This window comes from Patagioenas fasciata, chromosome 2, assembly GCF_037038585.1.
Source record: "Patagioenas fasciata isolate bPatFas1 chromosome 2, bPatFas1.hap1, whole genome shotgun sequence".
Lineage (NCBI taxonomy): Eukaryota > Metazoa > Chordata > Aves > Columbiformes > Columbidae > Patagioenas > Patagioenas fasciata.
Genome location: NC_092521.1, coordinates 162,818,671 through 162,835,726, shown reverse-complemented (window position 1 = coordinate 162,835,726; position 17,056 = coordinate 162,818,671). Strand labels below are relative to the sequence as shown.

Genomic DNA, 17,056 nt, shown 5'->3' with positions numbered 1-17,056 from the left:
AGAAATTTGTCCCTGCAAATGTTAATTTGCATGGCAATAAGCTTGAGCCTATTTAGCAAATACACTTCCATTACATGAGATTTAAGCCAATTGATTCTAAACAACCTGAGAGTGTTCAGACACTTAGCATTAGACACAGTATCTTGAAAAATTATACTAGTCTTCAACTAGGGCAAGGAACTTTTCCCTTCAGTTAGGTAACACGTAATTCATGTCTTTGTTATTGCCTTTGCTCTGGTTAGAGTAAGCAAGAGTCTTCGCTTGGAATGACAGATTTTTATAATGATTTCTCAAGGCTGTATCACAGTGTAAGTGTGTTTCGTATTTCATGAAAAGTAGATGGTGTGCAGCAAATAAGAAGGTTCTTGCTCTGGAGTTTCTCTTGGTGCCATAATCATATAATATACAATTACATATTCCAGCCTAATGCAAAGCAGAAATTTTAACCTGACACCTCTTCATAGATGTTACCCAAAGTTCTGGGAAGCATAGAGGAGTGTTCAATGGTTTTACTAGGGAGATACTGATGCATTTTGAGGTTAAATCAGAATCATTGTTGTTTCTCTTATTTCTCCCCCTGCTTTAGCCCCAAGGCTCCATTTAACTATCCCTGTGAACTGCAGTGTGTGCAACACAATTGGAAATATTTCCTCAGGCTGTTTGTTAGTTTTCCTTCTTTGCTGGCCAAGGGAGACAGAGAGAAAAACTGAACCAAGTAAGACTGAACGAGCCAAAGAAAAACACACTGAAAGGGAGTGTAGAAGGATAAAACAAAAATGCTGAGAGATCCTTTCATCCCCACTCCAGCGTTTTGGCTCAGCAGTGCAACCATTCCCTTTGCTGGGAGAGGGGAGAGTGAGGAGACCATGGCAAAGCAACACAGCAGGGGTGATCCACCTCCCCAGGCTTGGAAGTTGTGTTTGGCCAGCTGAGGGCAGGCAAGCAGGTTTCAGACAAGAAGCATCATTTGCGCTCTTGAGGGGAGCCAAAATGTAGCGGTGTTTCTGCAGCCACATTGCCCTTTAGCCAATTTGCTTCTTCAGTTGGGATATTCTCACACCCGAGTGTTGAAAGTGTTTCAAAGCTTCAGGAGATGCTCGTCCTGGGTTCAGGAAGTTTTCTTTTCATCGTGTCAGCCACCTCGACTTGGGAGCCAGCACCTCCCATGTGTTTTGAAGCTGCACAGACCATGACATCTTCCTGCTGCATCTGATTTGGTTTCCCACCTCCCATCTCCACTTCAAATGCTCTGCAGTTGACCCTAAAAGAAATAAGCCAAAATCCCAGCTACCCCAGAAGCAGTCCCTGGAGAGCATAACTTGCTAATGGCAAACAGCTGCAGTCATTAATGTTATCTCAGGGGATCTGGGCTTTAACAGTGAAGGTCCCAGGTTCAGATCCTGTTGACAGACTGTAAGATTAATACTAATAATCTTGCCTAGCAAAATACAGCAGGGATCACCTTCTCTGAGGCCCCAGGTGCCTGGGAGAACAGTCAGCCAATGATGTCTGAGGCACCATGTTTTCCTCTTGGCTGGATAAACAGAACGATGCTCTGGTGGCTTTAAACTTTTATTTCCCCTACTTTTTCTTCCTTTTTCTGACAGACTTCTATTTTAGTATCATGCACTGTGGTTGTCCATAGCCTGTTTCACACCACTGGAATTAAATGTCTGCTCTCTGTTAGGTGTACAGAATTTCCATGTGCCCTGGGTGCTTCTACTTCCATCTCTTGCTCTTGAACCTGTGGAGGTGTTTGCTGTATCACCCAAGCCATCTCACTGAGCCTTCGTACCTACAAGCTGATAGAACAGAGGGATCCAAATTGAGACTGCAAAATGGCAAGTTCCTGGATCAGCCTGAGACCAATGCATGAAGAGTAGCATCAGCCATAGCCTTCAACTTCCAGGATGCAGAGTAAGGCAGAGTCCACTCTGCTGATGGATATTTCAAAAGTGAAGAGAGATGATCTCACTAAAGCAAAACTGGTGAAATGAAAACTATTGGATTATGTCAGCTGAGTTTGTCAAATGAGCTGGAGAGAGCTCTTGGCCCAGCTTTCCATGGACATCTGGCTACATGGTGCTGCCTTGATAATGCCAACCTCCACCTCCATCCTCTGGGACACAGGAGAGGGCAGAGAAGCCATCATCCATATATAAGGTTTGGCTGTGGTAATAAGTAGGCCATTGCAGCCATGAATAATCTGTTTTCCACAGTTTCCACAACCCATGTGGTGTGAAAAGCTGGACAAGGATTTGTAAATTAATTGAGCCCAAGAGTAATTACACGTTCCTGCAGATTACTTGGTGCCGTAATTGCACTTAGTATTTACCATGTGACCTAAGCCAGAAATAATCATGTATTTACTTTATATTTATATTGTAACGTGCCATGTACTGTAATTATACTGCCACTCCATGGTACTTAACACATCATCGAATGTTCCACAATTATCATGTTAGTAAATAGCACTTACAGAGATTTGGGGCCTGTAATTTCAAGCGTTACCTGCTAAAGATTCAGTGTAGCAATTTCAAAAAACCTGTTTGTTGACAATGTCATTTCATATAAAAAATTTCAGGACCTAGAACAAATAGAAATCATTTTCTAAAAATTAAGAATTCGAAATAAAAAAAAAAAAAGAAAAGCTAGATTTGGAATCAAAGACTTTTCCAGTAAAGTAATAATCAATTCCATGAAGAATACTCTGAATTCTTCTACTCAAGGTTACAGAAGATTAAAAGTGAAAACTTTCAAACTTGGGTGACTAAATGAAGGTATTATATCCACATTCAGACTCTTAAAGAAAAATGTTTTGGAAGACATTAATATCCGCTCGACCTCTCATTTATTTCTGATTAAATCTCTGAGTGGGTAAACCCAAACCTTGGGTTTTGTGAATGGACTTGTGCTTACAAATACCTTTGCTCATAGAAGTATTCCCCTGTGTTTCAGTAGAGTTACTCATGTGATTGAAGTCAAGCATGTGCTTAAGTGCTTTGCTGGTCTAAAGCCAAGTTTTAAGTATGGAAGTCTTAAAATGTTGGTCAAAGCTCATTTAAACAGGAAAGCTTTAGAACATTCTCAAATTTTCATGATTCCTCCTTCAATGGGATTTTTCCATGTTGTAACACAGATGGGTGCCTGGATATCACTTAACTCTTGAAAAAAACACAAAAAACCCCAAACCAAACCAAACAAAAAAAACCCCACAAAACAACAACAACAACCCACCAGTGAAGACCTAAGATCTCCAGCTCTGGCCAATCTCCATATTAAATACATCACAAAACCTTTAAAGAAGCCACTCCAGGTTTCCCTTCCTTGCTGATGTTTTCTTTCTTGCAAACCCCATAGAATGGCACCTAATGTGGAGATCCAAACCTGGAATTAGGAATACCTTCTTTTGCTCCTCCGATTCAAAAACACAGACAAGCTATTACGTTCAGATTGAAGGATTAAATTTTGGTTGCACACATAGTTAGTTATTCTGCTGTTGAGCTCTTTGGAGCCCAGGTTATCCCCCCAAAACCTCCTCCCCTACTTTGGCCTTGATCCACCCAATATACACAAATAAGCTTAACTTTAAACACTGATAGTAACATTTACCTCATTAACTGGAGCCGGATGAATAATTCATAACGCATAATTTATCCAATGAATCTCACTTCTTTTTGTGTTTGTGAATTGTCTGCAAATAGATTCTTGATTGGACTCTTCATCTAAAATTATTTGCAGGTTTCTTCGGTGAATCATAATCAGTGTGCAGATCATTTGAGCCATACAGTTTGCAGCTCACGCTGTGTAGGTTCGCTCTAGGAACGTCAAGGTAACGGTCCTGTTCCCTCCCTGGAAAGCCTTATGTAAGTAACCAACAGCAGGATGAATTTCAGACTGCACATACAAGCGTAAAACTTGGAAATTCACACCCTTGCTGAGTGCTGTTGTCAAATTCAGAATCTCTCTTCGGTGAACGGTCAAATAGTGCTACAGGAAAGTAAATATCAAAGCTGCATATGTGCCTGTAGCGCATCCGGGGGGTTGGAAACACGAGCAAAGTTACTGGCAGGTGACAAGTTTCAGCCTAACAGCTGATCCATGAGAGCTGCCCCTGTGAACAAAATCAGATTGAGGAAACCTGGATTAACTGAGCCTCTCTTCAGTGGAAGTTAAACTAGCACATTACCTCACTCTTGCTGTGGGCTGAGACTTCTCACATGGATGCAAATTGGCAATTGCAGGGCCACAAAGTTGGTGAAGGGTTTGGAGGGGAAGCCATATGAGGAGCAGCTAAAGTCACTTGGTTTGTTCTGCCTGGAGAAGAGGAGACTGATGGGAGAGCTCATGGCGGCTCCAGCTCCTCACAAGGGGAGGAGGAGGAGCAGAACTGAGCTCTTCTCTTTAGTGACCAATGACAGAACCCAGGGGAATGGCAGGAAGATGTGCCAGGGGAGGTTTAGGTTGGACATCAGGAAAAGGTTCTTCACCCAGAGGGTGCTGGACACTGGAACAGGCTCCCCAGGGAGGTGTCACAGCCCCAAGCCTGACAGTGTTCAAGAAGAGACTGGACAACATCCTCAGACACATGGTGGGGTTGTCATAGACTTGATGATCCTTGTGGGTCCCTTCCAACTCAGACATTCTATGATTCTATGCCTTGTTCCTTTGTCTGAGGCTGGAAGGGGTTTTTCCACCTTGCTACCCAATGTGCTCTAGAGAAACTGTCTAGCAAAGTATCTTCTGCAGGTGATGCCGTTACTTTCAAAGTGCTCAGATCCACTGCAGGTATTAAAGCTGTTGGGACCATTGGGTGCATGTGTTAAAGCTGGTGGGACAGTAGCCAATGGGACTGGAAAAAGTCTTGTCAAGTTTTCATCACCAATAGTGCATGGGCCTCTGTGAACAGAGAGAAGAAGCCAGCTGGCTTTTGATCAGTGTAGCTCCCACCACGGCTTTCACTGTACCCAAGTGACCTAACTTTGGTGCAAGAAGTAGCAGAGATGTATTTCCTCCTCTGGTTTCCCTACCCAGTTCAGCAGAGCTCCCTAAGAAAATCATTCAAACCTGTTGACCCTATTGCAATTTAAGCACTGTCTTGCCATAAACCATGTGCTTACATGCTTTGTTGAGTGGATTTGGTTAGCTAAATTAGGATTTGGTTCTAGGTTGGGAGATTTTTGTCTCATTAAATCAATCTTTGCTATAAACGAACATTGCAACCCTTCAAAAAACAGAATCATGCAAACCCGAAACCAATGTGCTGTAGCCCAGGGCCACGTTCAATATGCAAAGATTAATACAATTTGGAAAAAAATCTCTGCTATCATACATCAGTCCCCAAAGTGCTCAGATGCAGAGTAGACTTTCAAGTACATCATTTTGCAGTGAAAGAGGCAGCGATGAATATGCAGAAGAGGATGGGAGCTGTCAGGCGCCTGTAGATGAAACCACGTGACGAGTCGCCCCTTTGACCCGTGTATCAGATTTTGAAGGGAAAAGGCTAGTTTTAAGTGCTGCCTCAGAATACAAAGCAACTGCGTCTACCACCGTGTCACGTACTGCTGAACAAAGAGGTGGGTTTTGCAGGAGGAAGATCACAAACTCAGAGAGGATCTCCCAGGCTCACCATTTGTTCAAACACGCAGAAAAATATAAGTCAAAGAAATTTTTTAACGAGTACCAGGCTTCACGTTGCTCCAAAGAGACCATGGGGGACCAGTATTTTATACTTTTCAGAGGAATAGATGCTGTGATTATCATCACCCAGCATAATGGATTCAGCATCTCAGCTTTGCTGTGCCTGTCAATTTTGGCACAATAGTTCTACTTGAAAAGTGTAAATGGGAAAAGATGGCAGTGAACAACTTCTCTAACGTTAGGGCAGGTGAGCTCCAGTGGTGAAGTGATATAGTTTTTTCATGCCTAAGGAAATATTTGGTCTTGGCAGGTGCATCATTAGCTGAATTGCACAAGGCTGTAAGAATAGAAAATTACAGGAGTAGATGGGAACTTATTCCTGGCCTTGATCTCCCATCAGTTTTTAAGAAAATTCTCTTGGAACTAGACATAGCACCTGCATTGAGCTTTTGAAAAGATCTTCCTATGTGCTCTGGTCCAGGCTGGCACACATATTTAAAAGACAGGCGATGTACAGACACTGCATTGCTGACTCCCATACCAGCAAGCTGCCCTAGATATCTGCTCCATCTTGTGAAAGGATGTGTAAGAAAAGTTAGGCTCTATGATCCAGTATATGGTCACCAGTTAGACCCACACGGTTTGTGGTATCAGCAGGCTGCATCTCACCCTTGAGACAAGGACCTGAACACAAGCCCCCAGCTTGCAGTGGGTTTAATGCATGGAGAAATAGGTTAACCCATTTCCTGCAAACCCTGTGATATCTTTAGTGTAATCTCGTTCACCCCACAAGTAATATGAACAAACTTTGTGACTCCTTTCTGTTTTCCAAGACTGCCTGAAAACATCACCATGTAATGAGTCCTGAATCCAGTGCCATTCCTGAGTGCCACAGGAATGACCTTGGCACTCACGGCGATTCCTCCAGCCAGTACCTGCAGCATCCTCATCATTGCTGGACCAGCCACCGGAGGGGACAAGAGTCACAAGGCACACAGTGCAACATGTGTCCCACTGACAAGTTTGGGTAATACTGAGCCACTTGCTCTCGCCCATAAATTCTTTCCTGCAGCACAACAGTCTGATGTAATGAACATTTTACACGAGCCATGAGCTTAGAGCTTTTGCATGTGCCATTGATTAGAGTGGCTGCAGATGGTTTTATTTTAGATAATCAAGCTTGCTGAGGTTTGCCAGCATCAGAACAAAGGCATAGTTTCCCTGCTCACTAACCAAATTTGCGGCCAAGACACTTGAATTGAGCACAACTCTGATGGATGGTGAGAAAGCAGGGAGGGGGGAGAAAGCGGCTTGCCCATATACCTCAAGCCAGGTGGCTCATACCTCTGCACACCACGTTTTACCTCCACCTTAGAAGGCTTGGATTGCCTTTTGCTCCTTAACAGCAGAGGAAAAAAACACTTTTTTTTTTTTAAACAACTCCCATGCTGCCTTGTTGTATTATAACAATATACTGCGCTGCGGAAAACAGAGGAGAAAACAACAGCAGTCACAACAACCCACACAAACACTAAACTCTCTGGAGCTGGAATTCCTCCTGTGAGACATCCCCTCCGAAGTCTCCAACCCGTGCTGCAGCATCGTCTGTCACTGGACCAGTGCTCTCCTGCCACCCCCACACAGCTGGAAAATCTCTGCGGGTCCTTCCCTGGGGCAGCAGGAGAAGAGAAAAGATGAAAACAGTGACATGATGCTATGGGCTGTAGAGTCACTTGAACTAGATTGCCGCTGCATGGAAGCTTCTAAAGCTCCCTGTTATTTAACTATTCATGTTGGTCTCAAAAGAGCACTGTTTTATGGGATGCTAACTAATCTTCAGTGAAGCCAGTAGAAGAATATGCAGCAGCTCGCTGGTTGACTTTTTGGGGGTCTCTGAGACACGCAGGGCAAGGGTGGTGATGGGCCTGGTTCAGATGGAAAAGACCCTCTCTTTGCTGCTTTCCATATGCAAGGGGAGGGATGAAAGTAATGAGTGCATATGTATGTGACAATGATACTCAACCGGGGTTGTATGAGCACCACCTCTTGCTCAGCCGCTGTTCTGAATGTCCCCTGATGGAACAAAAGACATGAATCGGTTTCCCAAGGTGTTGCTGGCTCGGGCAACAGAAAGGGATGTGATCTTCTGAACAGTCATTCTGTGGCTTTTGTTTAAATCTGTGCATTGTACCTATAGAACAAGTGGACTGAATGTAAAGGAAGAGAAAAAAATTAAATAAAAACAGGGTAAAATGTGTTTAAGTAAGAAATCAATAGAAAGCATTTAGCAGCCAGGGTGACACAGACAAAATGCATTTAGAACCACAGACACTTGACTTCAGGGCTGGGGGGGGAGAAGGTTGTTTTATTTTGTGCTTTGCTTCTTAATATTTTTCAGATTAACAGTTTGCAATCCTCTGCTGAGCTATAAGGTCTCAGAGGCACTGCCTGCTGGAACGTTTTGATCAGTGCAAGACAGGGAATTTCCAACAGACAGGTTTATTAACTGATTTACCGACCACATGAATTTTGCGTAGCTGAAACTAGTTAGCTGGTTTCTTTCTCCCCCCTTTCCCCACACCTCCCGATTATTAATCACTAGAGAACTTTTTCACTGTTGCGTGAAAACAGCCCCCAGACAGTGCTGCATTGCCTCCAGTCACACACAACATGACAGATCTTCCACCTTGCCACAATTTTCCTTCTCTAGCAAACCATGATATAGGGCAAATGGGGTTTTTCCCCTGCATGAGAGATGTTTTGAAAATGAGAGGTAATGCTGTCAAATATATTTTTTGGACCTACTGAAGATAATTACTTGTAACTGTTGCCACCTCAGAGCCACCAAAGGTCCCACCGTGGCCTCTATCAGGGCTGCAGCTTTCTCTGGGGGTGTCTTTTACACTCAAGAGAGGATTCACTCTCCAATTCAACAACAACATATGTAAGGTACCACCTTAGATATTTGATCACCACTTTTTTTTAAATAAAATGCAATGTGCAGACTGAAAACAGCATGCTATGTAAAGATTACTCAACCAAAACCTCTCCCTATTATATGGACTTAATTTGCCAGCTCAAGAGAAAAATGTCTTCTATAAAGAACACTATCCAAGTTTAATGATGAATTCACTCATTTGAAGGACTTGCTTTATGTTCTTTGCACTGGAGCTAGTTAAAAAAAGAAGATGAAGAAGAAAAGAAAGCTCTGAAAGAAACATTCTGCAAAAAGAACCAAAACACCCTTTCAACATTTGAGCGAGAAAGCTTCAAAAACTTGCATCTGTTCTCCAGCAAGTCAAACTATGGATATTTTTCCTCTCAGTATTTTGGGTTTTTTGAGCGTTAGCATTTTCAAGTTTGGAACATTCCTTCTTCTATTATTTTGCATTGCCTGTTGAAGTACAAAGTTTCCTTGGTACAAAACATCTGCCCAAGGACTTCAAGGAACCTAACCTAAACTTACTAACAGATATACCCTCATGAGGTTCTGGTAATCATAGGAGATATTGTGGCCACCAAGGTTTCTGTGAAAATGAAAGGAAAAAAAGCAAAGGACATACAGAGGAGATCCTACAGTGACAGCACACTCCAGTCCCTCACCTTTCCCTCTCATTCACCAAATAACTCCACAGATAATAGAACTAGTGAAGGTAGTTTTCCCGCAAATTTGACATCTCTGGAGGCATACTCTGGTGTCTACGGAGAGCCAAGCTCACACTGCAACCTTTCTCTAGGGAAGGCATTAAAACAGTTTGCCTTCTGTACTGTCTATTTTAATGAAACTTGTAGCAATGAAGTATCTTGAGACTTGTTTCAAATTTGACTGAAATAGGCCAGCAGGCTTAGAAGGTAGCAAGGGGATGTATACACAGGCACAGTCTTATGTCCCACCATGTAAGTCTTATTTCCTGAAGTATATAGGCTAGAAATACACCCCCATCTTTTCTTACATACACACAGATACCTGTTTAAAGGTCAATGATCATTTATTTCATGTTTATATTTTTGTTTCTGTATGCAGAAACAAGTGTCATATACTACATTGACATCCAGTGTCCTGACAATCTACCAGAATAAAACTGTTCTCAAGGTATTTTGGCCTCACTAGAGGCAATAAAAAATGTAGACTGCTTACCAAAGGTCTATTACTGCAATATTTGCTGTCTAAGTTTGCAAACAGAAACAGCATCTCTACACCAAATGGTGAGGAAGCCCTTGGTTTTCATGGTACAATTACCTTGCCATGGAATTGTTTTTCTCAAACCAGTTTATACTTTTAGCTCTTGGCAAAGATCTTTCAAAAAAAAAGTGGACGTTACTAAATCACAAGACAAAGACCTCTTTCAGAGACTTGTTAAAAGAATGAGACCTGTACGTAAAGTGATATCCTCATTGTGAGTATGTAATGGGATCTCCTTAGCAGTCAAATGGAGACCGCTTTCCTCTTAAAGGGACTTTCTCAGAAGTGGGAAAAGTCTTTCGTTGATCATTGAGCCGTTCAAATCCAACTCAGAAGATCAACGCTTGTCAGTGCCTGACAGCTATCTGGTTACCTTCTTTGCAAAGACACCGAGAGTTTTCAGCACACTCCTGCTGAACAGACAATCCCATTAATGAAACCTCCTATCCCAGATTTAAAGCCACGGTTCTCTATCTGAACAGCAGCACGACCTAACAGGTCTACGAGGAGCAGCTTATTCCCTCTTCCGAGTTTGTTAAGCTCAGGACAGAGCTCAGACACATCAGCAGCCTGGGTTTATGCTGCCTCTGTACATGCTGTACCTGTTCTGTAGATAAAAAAGGAACTTCAATTTCCAGCGCTGTCAATGCAGTGACTTTTAATCAGTAAATTCCCTTTCTAAGACAGGCAGGGGGGAAAAAAAAAAAAAAGTCCTCATCTGAAAAAAAAAATCAAATGCATTTTCAGCCAGAAGACATAAATATAACCAGAAAGCCATTTGGAAATGCTTTCATCTGACAACTGACATGCTTAGATCATCTGCAGCCCACCCTGTGCTTTTCTCACTAGAGAAATTAAACACTAGGAGAACTGCTGCTGCTTTGAATACTCCCCTTAAATATTTTCTGGCACAGACTCCCAAAGGCAGCAGTGGAAGTCATGCTGCTCAGGACAGGGAAATCTTTCTCTCCTTTTCATGAGACACAACACAGTGGATACCCTGGGACATGGGTAGAAACAGGCTGAGATTTAAGAATTGTGGTTTGCTTGTAGAAAACTACCTACTTGAGAGGGCCTGGTGCCTTTCTCCAGGGTGGGGAGCTTTGCTTGTGAACCTGCACTGATCCATTTTGAATCCCAAGTTATGGCTGAAATCTCATTTTGTGTATGTATGTTTGGAAAGCCTTTCCTTCCAGTGATAACTCTGTGCATATGCCCATGCCACTCTGTATCCAAGCCCTGATGTGTTCCATCAAGGCTGGCTCCTGCCCCATGGTGCAGCCAGGCTCTTCATGTGGCCATCAGCTCAGTGCTATCCACAGCTCCTCTTGCTCAGCAAAGGTCCATTTGGGATGGTAGAACATGATCCTAAACAAACTCACCTTTGAAGTTTACATAGAAACCCCCACCCTCTTCAGGTGGTATAGAATCATAGAATGTCCTGTGTTGGAAGGAACCCACAAGGATCACAGAATGGACTGGGTCGGAAAAGACCTCAGAGATCATCAAGTCCAACCCTTGGTCCAACTCCAGTCCATTGACCAGATCATGGCACTAAGTGCCGTGTCCAATCTCAGTTTAAAAACCTCCAGGGTCGGTGAGTCCAGCACCTCCCTGGGCAGCCATTCCAATGCCTGATCACTCTCTCCGTACAGAATTCTTTCTAATATCCAGCCTAAATTCACCCTGGCAGAGTTGAAGCCCATGCCCCCTTGTCCTGTTGCTGACTGCCTGGGAGAAGAGACCAATTCCCACCTGGCTAGAACTGCCCTTCAGGTAGTTCTAGAGAGTGCTGAGCTCACCTCTAAGCCTCCTCTTCTCCGGACTAAACAACCCCAGCTCCCTCAGCCTCTCCCCATGGGTCTTGTGTTCAAGTCCCTGCACCAGTCTTGTTGCTCTTCTCTGGACCCGCTCCAGCACTTCAATCTCTTTCCTGAACTGAGGGGCCCAGAACTGAACACAATACTCCAGGTGTGGCCTCACCAACGCAGAGTACAGGGGAAGGATCACTGCCCTTGTCCTGCTGACCACGCTATTTTTGATATAGCGTCAGATCATCGAGTCCAACTCCTATCTCTGCATAGGACAACCCCAAAATTCACACCATGTATCTGAGAGCATTGTCCAATCACTTCTTGAACACTGTCAGGCTTGGGGCTGTGACACCCCCCCAGGGAGCCTGTTCCAGTGCTCCAGCACCCTGTGGGTGAAGAACCTCTTCCAAACATCAACTTGAACGTCCCCTGGCACATCTTCCTCCCATTCCCTTGGTGGCAGTGACCACAAAATAACATTCATTGCAGAGGCTCTTGAGGCTGTTCTGGCTTCTTGTTCAAGGTGTAATTTAACATATTCAAACTAAAATGTAATGCTTTGATGAGGGGGTTCACCCAGACACTTGTCACTTCAAGCCCCCGTACAAAGTGTAAGAAGTTCTCAGAGACTTCCAGGAAAACAGTGAGCAGTAAGCAGGCAGCTTTGGCTGAGTGGGCCTAAATCCTGAAATTCTCTTGTTTTCTTGGTTCACCAGAGGACAACTTAACAGCCAGGGCATGGTGCAATGTTGAGTCATATCTACACATCACAGCTGACTGAGGCATATATGCAGCTTTACTCCAAATCTCTGCAAATCCATGCAAAGAAGGTTTTGCTGTTAAAGGGTTATCTGAAGCCTGAGTGAGCCCATACAGCTAGTAGTGCTGTTCAGAGCCCTGGGTTTTGTGGGGCAGAGAGAGGATGGGTATGCTCAGGGCTGGTGCTGTTCCAATATCCTTCCCATAGCCCCCTACAGACAGGAGAAAAACTTTTCCTGCAGCAGAAGCACCTGCTGAAGAAAGCGACCTAACTATAATAGGGCTGCAAATTAGCAATCCTCCATGAATACATCTTGCAGGATGGAAACATTTGTTTAAAGCTGGACCCCAGCCAGAAACAAGCATTTGGTGAGTCCCTAAATTAACATTTGCAGCCATGATAGACTCGGTCTAAAACACCAGGACACAATCAGTCAATTGAGTTGCAGCAACTTAAATTGGCAAGGTAACTAATTGCTGCTTCTTGTGAGTTAAGCACGATAGCTTGTCACAGTGAAAAAGGGGTAAGCTAAACATCAGGTCTCATAACAGAAATACGCAGAGAATATACACAAAGATAGCTGCAGCACAACATTTGACAGGTACGAACTGGATAAGCCCATTACTACGTTTCATGTTCCTGTGTGCTATGTCCCTATATATGTTATGCAAATCCGTGTGATCCTTTCATTTAGAATCAGTTACATTTCACTGGCATATGCCTTAGTGCAGATGGAGTTGAATAATTATAAAACTGTCCCGTGCTTGATGCCAGCATGGATGGGTCATGGCTCAACCACTCAATAGAACAAGTTCTAGGCTGTCCATTAAAGGCACTGTGGCCAGAGAACACAAATGTAACCCTAATTAAAAAAACAAACACTAGCCCTCCCCACCCCAAAACAAAACAAACCAAACCACAGCCAAATTCAGATTCAAAGGTATTCAGATGTTATCTAGTCCAAGAAGACGTTATGCCAGATGTGGGTTATTTGTCCATATTCTCCTATTCAGGTTAGGATCTCCACCTCCTTGTGGTCAGCAGATGGGCAGAGTGAACACCAAACTGCACGCACTGGCTATGGAAATGTAATTGTGTGCTCAAGTTACACCCAGCCACCTCATACTGATGTAACTGCCTGTGTGCTTCAAAAGCCACAGCCTTTTTCTATACAATGAAAGCAGTGTGGACACATCAGGTGCTATTTAAGTGTCTATTTGTGGTCATCTGGGCTGTCTTAGCTTACCCTGTGTGGACCCAGCTGCCACTGCTCTCTGCACAGGTCTCCAATGGGTCACATCTGCCCAACTCATGAGGACATCTCAGCTACCCAAGGGCATATCAAGTGGCATGAAAAGTTGCCTAGATATCATATTTAGGAAACTGAACCATGTCCATGGTGGTCACTGATGATGCTGTAAAAGCTACAGTCAGGTGTGCACATCAGCAGCTGAAGTAGGGGAGTAGTTCTCCTGACATCAGCTACATATGCCTCAGACCAGCTGGCATCATGGCATTTTGGGGAGATTTTAATTTCTTTTAAATACTTCATTTCACAAATCTGGGAAAGAGTGCAGTCATATGATGAGGTGACTAGGTAATGCCACAACAGCTGGATTTGCCATGGGGAAAGAAACTGATGGAGCCAAGGGTGAGCAGTCCTGAAAGAGACACCTGTAACTGCACCCTGAGGGCTTTCATGAGGCAAGTGGGCTTAAGTAGAGATCAAGGCCACCTCAAAGTCAGACAGGTTTATCTGACTTCACATTTTGTTTTCTTGTGGTTGTGAATGATCAAGACTCATCCTGACAGTTCTTTTGTAGTCACGTGCTTATCTCTACTTTTAATGAAAGTTGAGAGACAGATTAAACCACAATTCCAGAAACTGGGTATTTAAGAAAATCGCGAATAAGTTGACAAGGTAGCTGTGCTGAACTTGGACTAGCTCTCAGCCTTGGACTAGCTTTTCACACCACAAACTTTGCACTCAGGCATTACACAAGAGCTGAAACAAATGCTACCACCACCATAGCTTGGGCCCATGGACTACTGAAAATGCCCTTGCCTTCTGCCTGAAGGTGCTTGGAGTCCATCAGTTAAATGCAGAGTACATCTGGCCTTGCAAGCCAAGATTGCACAATAATTTGAGCTTAACTGCAGTCAGGCAGAAGACAGATATCAATCAATGTCAAACTTCATGGCTTTCTGGGGTGACTGACAGAAGGCTGAGAGGTGAACTTACTTATGTTTATAAATATCTCAAGGGTGGGTGTCAAGAGGATGGAGCAGACTCTTTTCAGTGGTGCCCAATGACAGGATGAGGGGCAACAGGCACAGACTGAAACACAGGAGGTTCCATCTGAATACGAGGAGAAACTTCTTTCCTTTGAGGTGCCAGAGCCTGGCCCAGGCTGCCCAGAGAGTCTGTGGAGTCTCCTTCTCTGGAGACATTCAAACCCACCTGGACACCTTCCTGTGTGATCTGCTCTGGTGACCCTGCAGGTGAGTTGGGCTAGATGATCTCCAGAGGTTTCTTTCAAACCCAACTATTCTGAGAGTGTGAGCCACACTGTGAGCCCTCTGAGGCAAATTCAGGGTGATTGTGAGCCACAGCAGGTGACAGAATTATAACAGAGATGGTTCATATTGTCTGCTTTACATACACATGACGGTTAGAAAAGTTACAAATACTCGGAGTTGTGCAGTGAAGGCTGTGGTTCACACGACAAGGTTTCACAGCTCACAGTGCCAGTTCAACTTCAAAACCTCCTGGTGCTTAAATGGTGACGTTCACACTCCCTCTCTGGAGGGGACAGAAGGTAATGGTACTCAGCTGTGACTATGACTATGCCAAATACCATTTGCTCATCTGAGATGAGCACAGATGGTCATATTTCCCTCTGTTTATTTTTGCTGAATGGCCTTTTCAGCCTGCCTAGTCTGTGACCTTCTCCTAAAAATGGGTAGATACGGTTTTGCTGGGATGCTGGGTTTCTTCTTTCTTCAGGAGGCAAAATAAAGTCTCTGCTGGTATCGGCTGTGAGGACACAGGTGGACCACATAGCCTTGATGCTTTCAGTTAATTCTCTACAGAAATGTAATTGTCAGAGCAACAAAAGGATCCAGATACACATGTGAAGAGTGTCCAACGTGCTGCTTCTCAAGTACAGGTTATGCATACTGTGAATAACATGAGTTATTGCACTATAATTTAATACATGGCACTTTTCATTTTCAAAGTAAAACTGTAGTCTAATATAAAAAGATATTCTAATCACTACATTTAAATACAAGGGGGAGTAAATCACTAAACAATATTTTAACATGTCAAAGGTAATAAAAAAAGGAATGAATAATAATCAAACAGCACCTGCCACCTTGGCCACCGATGAAAAGGCAGCTCTATTGGGTTGTGGTGGCCTCTGAGGAGCTTTCAGACTATAAGGCAGAGAGCTGGTGAAGTCCAAATATCATGAAAGCTCAGCACTGCCAACCCCAGCAATATTGCTGTGCACCTCACACTGCTTGAAGGTCCATTCTGCTCCCCTTTTAATTTTTATTTGATGTATTAAGCTGTCGGCTTCAGTATGGCAAAGGCAGTATTGAAAAGCATGTCTGCTGCATCTGTTATTGAATAGTTTGAGACCATTTGTACTGGGTCATTCATATACATATAATAAGAGGCACAGCAGATCAGCATTCACATTTTGTACAAAGTAGTAAACATAAAGAGTGAGAAATGTCTCTTCCCTCAGAAAGCAAACCATCTAAAAAGAAAAAAGCAGTATCATCTCAATTTTAAAGAGAGAGGGAAGAGGTGCAGAGGCTAGATCTGTGTGATCTCTGTGGGACAACAATTCCTTTCTTGACTGTTGTCCATGGAGACAGCAAACCCAAAATAATTGCCTCAGCAATCACTGAAGTTGCTCCCTGGAGCCTGCATCAGTCCTACTGGACATGATAGGATGAATCACCCATGCATGTAGCATCCAAATGCAAGGGAACCTCCCTTAAAAGCGTGATTGTTGAGCCAAATCAGCTGCTCAATGTGATCACCACAGGTGTATGGAAGAACCACAGAATGAAACTACTCTCCCAGAGCTCCAACATCCTCCAAAATTTCCCCATTTCAGTAGGTTTTCAGAGACCATAGCACTACATGGGTTCTGACCCACCACACGCCAAGACACCCAGTTGTATTTTGCACCTCTTTAATGGTTCAGGTTCCTTCTTGATCCCTAACTGGGATGCTGGTTCTAGGCAAAACCTACCTGCTGTGTGAACAATGGCTCTCTGAGGAGATGTCAATGGAGCAGTTGACTCCAGTCCACATGGTTTGGATGACAACCAGCAGGATGGTCTCCAGCCACGCTGTTTCATTCATTGCATCATGTGGCTGTTTCACGTTGATAGGCAGTCTTAGATGATCCCCTCGGGGGTGTGTTGACAACAGAAAGTTCTATTGGCTCTGAGACAGTTTGTGAACTTCAGAAGCACAACCTTTGTTCTGTAGGGCAAAGGTGCTCAGATAACACCCTGATGGGATCTGTAAAGCGTGATTAAATGAAGTCCCACAGTGGTCCTGTCTCCCTCTCCTGTGGCCACCAGCTCATTGCAAGGGCACCCTGAGGCCCAGCTCACACCAGACTGTCTTGCCTG

At 43.8% G+C, this 17,056-nt stretch overlaps 1 long non-coding RNA gene across 1 annotated transcript in view; it reads right to left on the bottom strand.

Annotated features, from left to right (window-relative positions):
* The window catches only part of LOC139827454 (uncharacterized), an 89,771-nt gene extending 72,975 nt beyond the window's left edge, over positions 1-16,796 (bottom strand). Inside the window, exon 1 of the long non-coding RNA XR_011737996.1 lies at positions 16,669-16,796. This is a non-coding gene — a long non-coding RNA (uncharacterized lncRNA). The remainder of the gene's footprint in view (positions 1-16,668) is intronic.
* Between the last annotated feature and the right edge of the window lie 260 nt (positions 16,797-17,056).